Genomic DNA, 7,500 nt, shown 5'->3' on the forward strand with positions numbered 1-7,500 from the left:
GTCCGTATACATGCTGAAAGACTCTGCTCACAATCACAACCACACGTCAGCCACACACCCTTATCACGCACTACTCTCTGCCTGTAACACGCACACAGACAATATGTAAGCACCAGCATGGAACAACACCCAGTGCATCCTCTCCGCCACATTAGACAATCCACACTGTCATAACCAGACTGGGAGGTCCACTCAGAAAACAGAATATCCCACCCACCCGACAACCACCATTGCTCAGCCAAGCCACCAACACCCACACATGTCCTACACAGGGGTGCACCCAACATCACAATACTGCCTCCTCTCACAGCACACAAACAATGGCAGGAATGAAAGACACAGGTCTGCCACAACCATGGAATCAGAGCGCCGCCTGTCATGAGCCAAAGGTGCATCCTGACGTGGCAAATCAGATGATGCCGCAGGCATCCACTTACTATAGTCACAATCAACAAACCGGCCGCCCCGCCCCCCATTAAACCTTTCCTTACAACAATGTGTACCTTAACCTAACCTATATCGTACCGTAACCTAACCTATATCGTACCGTAACCTAACCTATATCGTACCGTAACCTAACCTACGTCGTACCGTAACCTAACCTACGTCGTACCGTAACCTAACCTACGTCGTACCTTAACCTAACCTACGTCGTACCTTACCCTAACCTACGTCGTACCTTAACCTAACCTACGTCGTACCTTAACCTAAGCTACGTCGTACCTTAACCTAACCTACGTCGTACCTTAACCTAACCTACGTCGTACCTTAACCTAACCTACGTCGTACCTTAACCTAACCTACGTCGTACCTTAACCTAACCTACGTCGTACCTTAACCTAACCTACGTCGTACCTTAACCTAACCTACGTCGTACCTTAACCTAACCTACGTCGTACCTTAACCTAACCTACGTCGTACCTTAACCTAACCTACGTCGTACCTTAACCTAACCTACGTCGTACCTTAACCTAACCTACGTCGTACCTTAACCTAACCTACGTCGTACCTTAACCTAACCTACGTCGTACCTTAACCTAACCTATGTCGTACCTTAACCTAACCTATGTCGTACCTTAACCTAACCTATGTCGTACCTTAACCTAACCTATGTCGTACCTTAACCTAACCTATGTCGTACCTTAACCTAACCTATGTCGTACCTTAACCTAACCTATGTCGTACCTTAACCTAACCTGTATTGCGCCTTAACCTAACCTGTATTGCGCCTTAACCTAACCTGTATTGCGCCTTAACCTAACCTGTATTGCGCCTTAACCTAACCTGTATTGCGCCTTAACCTAACCTGTATTGCGCCTTAACCTAACCTGTATTGCGCCTTAACCTAACCTGTATTGCGCCTTAACCTAACCTGTATTGCGCCTTAACCTAACCTGTATTGCGCCTTAACCTAACCTGTATTGCGCCTTAACCTAACCTGTATTGCGCCTTAACCTAACCTGTATTGCGCCTTAACCTAACCTGTATTGCGCCTTAACCTAACCTGTATTGCGCCTTAACCTAACCTGTATTGCGCCTTAACCTAACCTGTATTGCGCCTTAACCTAACCTGTATTGCGCCTTAACCTAACCTGTATTGCGCCTTAACCTAACCTGTATTGCGCCTTAACCTAACCTGTATTGCGCCTTAACCTAACCTGTATTGCGCCTTAACCTAACCTGTATTGCGCCTTAACGTAACCTGTATTGCGCCTTAACCTAACCTGTATTGCGCCTTAACCTAACCTATATTGCGCCTTAACCTAACCTATATTGCGCCTTAACGTAACCTGTATTGCGCCTTAACCTAACCTATATTGCGCCTTAACGTAACCTATATTGCGCCTTAACGTAACCTATATTGCGCCTTAACGTAACCTATATTGCGCCTTAACGTAACCTATATTGCGCCTTAACGTAACCTATATTGCGCCTTAACGTAACCTATATTGCGCCTTAACGTAACCTATATTGCGCCTTAACGTAACCTATATTGCGCCTTAACGTAACCTATATTGCGCCTTAACGTAACCTATAGTGCGCCTTAATGTAACCTATATTGCGCCTTAATGTAACCTATATTGCGCCTTAACGTAACCTATATTGCGCCTTAACGTAACCTATATTGCGCCTTAACGTAACCTATATTGCGCCTTAACGTAACCTATATTGCGCCTTAACGTAACCTATATTGCGCCTTAACGTAACCTATATTGCGCCTTAACGTAACCTATATTGCGCCTTAACGTAACCTATATTGCGCCTTAACGTAACCTATATTGCGCCTTAACGTAACCTATATTGCGCCTTAACGTAACCTATATTGCGCCTTAACGTAACCTATATTGCGCCTTAACGTAACCTATATTGCGCCTTAACGTAACCTATATTGCGCCTTAATGTAACCTATAGTGCGCCTTAATGTAACCTATATTGCGCCTTAATGTAACCTATATTGCGCCTTAATGTAACCTATATTGCGCCTTAACGTAACCTATATTGCGCCTTAACGTAACCTATATTGCGCCTTAACGTAACCTATATTGCGCCTTAACGTAACCTATATTGCGCCTTAACGTAACCTATATTGCGCCTTAATGTTACGTATATTGCGCCTTAATGTAACCTATATTGCGCCTTAATGTAACCTATATTGCGCCTTAACGTAACCTATATTGCGCCTTAACGTAACCTATATTGCGCCTTAACGTAACCTATATTGCGCCTTAACGTAACCTATATTGCGCCTTAACGTAACCTATATTGCGCCTTAACGTAACCTATATTGCGCCTTAACGTAACCTATATTGCGCCTTAACGTAACCTATATTGCGCCTTAACGTAACCCACATTGTGCTGTAACCCAACACACGTTGGGCCTTAACCCAACACACGTTGGGCCTTAACCCAACACACGTTGGGCCTTAACCCAACACACGTTGGGCCTTAACCCAACACACGTTGGGCCTTAACCCAACACACGTTGGGCCTTAACCCAACACACGTTGGGCCTTAACCCAACACACGTTGGGCCTTAACCCAACACACGTTGGGCCTTAACCCAACACACGTTGGGCCTTAACCTGCTCTGTAATTGTCATTCGACGCGTTAAATTAGTGTAGTGTTGCCCAACTGCAACCCCCGCAATATAGTTTGCTACTCGCACTGCCCGGTCCCCAGTGTATCGCTTCATGTTAAACACCTTGCAGCTATACACTGTAATGTGGATGGCAGCAGGACGTACATGCTCAATGCCCTTTGCAGTTGTTCATTGGCATTTGCAGTTGTTCATTGGCATTCGCATGGCGAAGCACTTAGCCTACGCTGTGGTACGGCCTGTGTCAACTGTCCGCTGATGTTGTACGTCCAAATCACACACTGTACTGCACATTGGTCCTCATGTACTGAATGATACATCGTGGTACATGTGACCGTACAACGACTGCGCCAACAACGGCGAACCATGCGGTCCAAATGTTGTGCACTCAGCTACGTGTCGTCTCCCTATAAGAGCTGGATTGCAGTGTGGTATGCCCTGGATGGCGATCAGCATGAGCCGTCTGTTGATGTAGTGGCGCGTGTTGTCAGACGTAGTCGTCTCTTCTCACACACCGTGATAGCATGGTGCACTGCGTTCCACATCTGCGACATGCGACAGAGGCCGGTTGACAGTCGTTCGCGCAATGGACATCGCATACGTACGGGGGCCACCTTCCACGTGTTCGCGAAGCGTGCACATGTTGTTGCGTGTATGTGGGCAGACAGTGTGTCGTGACACCTGACACAGGCATGCAACAATCGTTGAATTTGCAAATGGCGATGGACGCCTACGTTTGCTGGTGACGTTACGCAAATGAACAACTGGTAAACCGTTGTGGTGCGGTTGTTCTCGCTAGAGGTGAATCAGTGATGGCGACGATCGGTTGAGCTACCAACCGGTTGTTCCAGCGATACCCACCATGCCCACGAACGTGAATGGCATCTGGGTGTGAAGCGATACGCGGCGGTGGCTGGGTGGGACCGTCCCCGGCCGGTGAGGGGGGGCCTCCCGGCGTGCTGGCCGCGCGGTGCGTGGGCGCACGCGCTACAGCCGGCTGGTGGGGGCGGCCAGTGGCAGGCGCGCCGGCCGACGGAGGCGGCAGGCGGCGCAGCTGCGCGCCGGCGCACCCTGCACGCGGCGCCGTGCGGCCAAAGTAGGTCCTCGCGGGCCCGGTGCGAAGCGCGGTGGACATCTGCAGTGTGCTGGTCCGATTGAGGACTGTGTGCGCTGAGGATGCGCCGCCGCCTGGCGCTCGGCGCCGCGACGCCGTCTGCTGCTCGGTCGCCTCTGCGGTTCTCGCAGGTGGTTTGTATCGCAGCTGTGCGGACGTGTTGGCGCGTGCGCTGTGCTGGGAGAGTTCGCTTCGGCACCCAAGTGGGGCTTTTGTCCTTCTGTGGCGCTGGCGTTGGAGCTGCCGGTCACCGTAGGTGGCGCGTGTTGTCTCCCGCCGGCAATGCCACGACAGCACGCTCCCGGGCCTCTGTCGGCAGCGGCAAGCTCAGTTGGGAGCACGGGTGGTCGCACCTAAAGCGTCTACTCGCCAAACTCCGGGCGATTGCGCCTCTCTCGAACCCGACCAAGTACTTAGGACGGCGCTGCGCGCCGCCGGGACCTGAGAGGGTTTCGAGGTGTATGGTGCAGGGGAGCTCAGCCTCCTCCTGTTTGCAGAATAATTGAGCGGACGCTTGCGTGTTCGCGCGGGCCCCCGGGACACACTCCCGGGCGGCCGGCTGCTCAGCTCTAGTTGACGCAGCTCCCTGGTTGATCCTGCCAGTAGTCATATGCTTGTCTCAAAGATTAAGCCATGCATGTCTCAGTACAAGCCGCATTAAGGTGAAACCGCGAATGGCTCATTAAATCAGTTATGGTTCCTTAGATCGTACCCACGTTACTTGGATAACTGTGGTAATTCTAGAGCTAATACATGCAAACAGAGTCCCGACCAGAGATGGAAGGGACGCTTTTATTAGATCAAAACCAATCGGTCGGCTCGTCCGGTCCGTTTGCCTTGGTGACTCTGAATAACTTTGGGCTGATCGCACGGTCCTCGTACCGGCGACGCATCTTTCAAATGTCTGCCTTATCAACTGTCGATGGTAGGTTCTGCGCCTACCATGGTTGTAACGGGTAACGGGGAATCAGGGTTCGATTCCGGAGAGGGAGCCTGAGAAACGGCTACCACATCCAAGGAAGGCAGCAGGCGCGCAAATTACCCACTCCCGGCACGGGGAGGTAGTGACGAAAAATAACGATACGGGACTCATCCGAGGCCCCGTAATCGGAATGAGTACACTTTAAATCCTTTAACGAGTATCTATTGGAGGGCAAGTCTGGTGCCAGCAGCCGCGGTAATTCCAGCTCCAATAGCGTATATTAAAGTTGTTGCGGTTAAAAAGCTCGTAGTTGGATTTGTGTCCCACGCTGTTGGTTCACCGCCCGTCGGTGTTTAACTGGCATGTATCGTGGGACGTCCTGCCGGTGGGGCGAGCTGAAGGCGTGCGACGCGCCTCGTGCGTGCTCGTGCGTCCCGAGGCGGACCCCGTTGCAATCCTACCAGGGTGCTCTTGAGTGAGTGTCTCGGTGGGCCGGCACGTTTACTTTGAACAAATTAGAGTGCTTAAAGCAGGCAAGCCCGCCTGAATACTGTGTGCATGGAATAATGGAATAGGACCTCGGTTCTATTTTGTTGGTTTTCGGAACCCGAGGTAATGATTAATAGGGACAGGCGGGGGCATTCGTATTGCGACGTTAGAGGTGAAATTCTTGGATCGTCGCAAGACGAACAGAAGCGAAAGCATTTGCCAAGTATGTTTTCATTAATCAAGAACGAAAGTTAGAGGTTCGAAGGCGATCAGATACCGCCCTAGTTCTAACCATAAACGATGCCAGCCAGCGATCCGCCGCAGTTCCTCCGATGACTCGGCGGGCAGCCTCCGGGAAACCAAAGCTTTTGGGTTCCGGGGGAAGTATGGTTGCAAAGCTGAAACTTAAAGGAATTGACGGAAGGGCACCACCAGGAGTGGAGCCTGCGGCTTAATTTGACTCAACACGGGAAACCTCACCAGGCCCGGACACCGGAAGGATTGACAGATTGATAGCTCTTTCTTGATTCGGTGGGTGGTGGTGCATGGCCGTTCTTAGTTGGTGGAGCGATTTGTCTGGTTAATTCCGATAACGAACGAGACTCTAGCCTGCTAACTAGTCGCGTGACATCCTTCGTGCTGTCAGCGATTACTTTTCTTCTTAGAGGGACAGGCGGCTTCTAGCCGCACGAGATTGAGCAATAACAGGTCTGCGATGCCCTTAGATGTTCTGGGCCGCACGCGCGCTACACTGAAGGAATCAGCGTGTCTTCCTAGGCCGAAAGGTCGGGGTAACCCGCTGAACCTCCTTCGTGCTAGGGATTGGGGCTTGCAATTGTTCCCCATGAACGAGGAATTCCCAGTAAGCGCGAGTCATAAGCTCGCGTTGATTACGTCCCTGCCCTTTGTACACACCGCCCGTCGCTACTACCGATTGAATGATTTAGTGAGGTCTTCGGACTGGTACGCGGCATTGACTCTGTCGTTGCCGATGCTACCGGAAAGATGACCAAACTTGATCATTTAGAGGAAGTAAAAGTCGTAACAAGGTTTCCGTAGGTGAACCTGCGGAAGGATCATTACCGACTAGACTGCATGTCTTTCGATGTGCGTGTCGTGTCGCGCAACACGCTACCTGTACGGCTCGCAGTAGCCGTGCGCCGCGTGCGGAACCACGCGTGCTTCTCAAAACTAACGCCAATGTTGTGTGGTACGAGCGCTGAAGCGCTGGAGCGGCTGGCCTGCGGCACCTGGCGCCTGGCGCCGGTTTTGAATGACTTTCGCCCGACTGCCTGTCCGCTCCGGTGTGGAGCCGTACGACGCCCATCGGCCGTGAGGCCGTTGGACACAGAACGCTTGAACAGGGGCCGCCACACGCCTACGTCCCGCCTATGCAACTGTCTTGAAAGAGACGGTGGAAACTAAGAAAAGATCACCCAGGACGGTGGATCACTCGGCTCGTGGGTCGATGAAGAACGCAGCAAATTGCGCGTCGACATGTGAACTGCAGGACACATGAACATCGACGTTTCGAACGCACATTGCGGTCCATGGATTCCGTTCCCGGGCCACGTCTGGCTGAGGGTCGGCTACGTATACTGAAGCGCGCGGCGTTTGCCCCGCTTCGCAGACCTGGGAGCGTCGCGGCCGCCTGTGGGGCCGGCCGCGCCTCCTTAAACGTGCGATGCGCGCCCGTCGCCTGGCGGTTCGCATACCGGTACTTACTCGGTAGCGTGCACAGCCGGCTGGCGGTGTGGCGTGCGACACCTCGTACAACGACCTCAGAGCAGGCGAGACTACCCGCTGAATTTAAGCATATTACTAAGCGGAGGAAAAGAAACTAACAAGGATTCCCCCAGTAGCGGCGAGCGAACAGG

The 7,500-nt window shown here is 52.0% G+C and overlaps 2 non-coding genes and 1 pseudogene across 2 annotated transcripts; all 3 read left to right on the forward strand.

The window, feature by feature from the left end:
• The first annotated feature begins 4,795 nt into the window (after positions 1 to 4,795).
• On the forward strand, positions 4,796 to 6,705 carry LOC126435002 (small subunit ribosomal RNA). The gene has a single exon (XR_007579657.1). It is a non-coding gene; the product is annotated as a small subunit ribosomal RNA (ribosomal RNA).
• Positions 6,706 to 7,056: 351 nt separating this feature from the next.
• On the forward strand, positions 7,057 to 7,211 carry LOC126434971 (5.8S ribosomal RNA). Its single transcript, XR_007579630.1, has one exon. It is a non-coding gene; the product is annotated as a 5.8S ribosomal RNA (ribosomal RNA).
• A 188-nt stretch (positions 7,212 to 7,399) lies between these two features.
• LOC126435159 (large subunit ribosomal RNA) overlaps positions 7,400 to 7,500 on the forward strand; it is a 2,994-nt pseudogene continuing 2,893 nt past the window's right edge.

The sequence above is a fragment of the Schistocerca serialis genome, unplaced genomic scaffold, assembly GCF_023864345.2.
Source record: "Schistocerca serialis cubense isolate TAMUIC-IGC-003099 unplaced genomic scaffold, iqSchSeri2.2 HiC_scaffold_1196, whole genome shotgun sequence".
In the NCBI taxonomy this organism is placed as follows: domain Eukaryota; kingdom Metazoa; phylum Arthropoda; class Insecta; order Orthoptera; family Acrididae; genus Schistocerca; species Schistocerca serialis.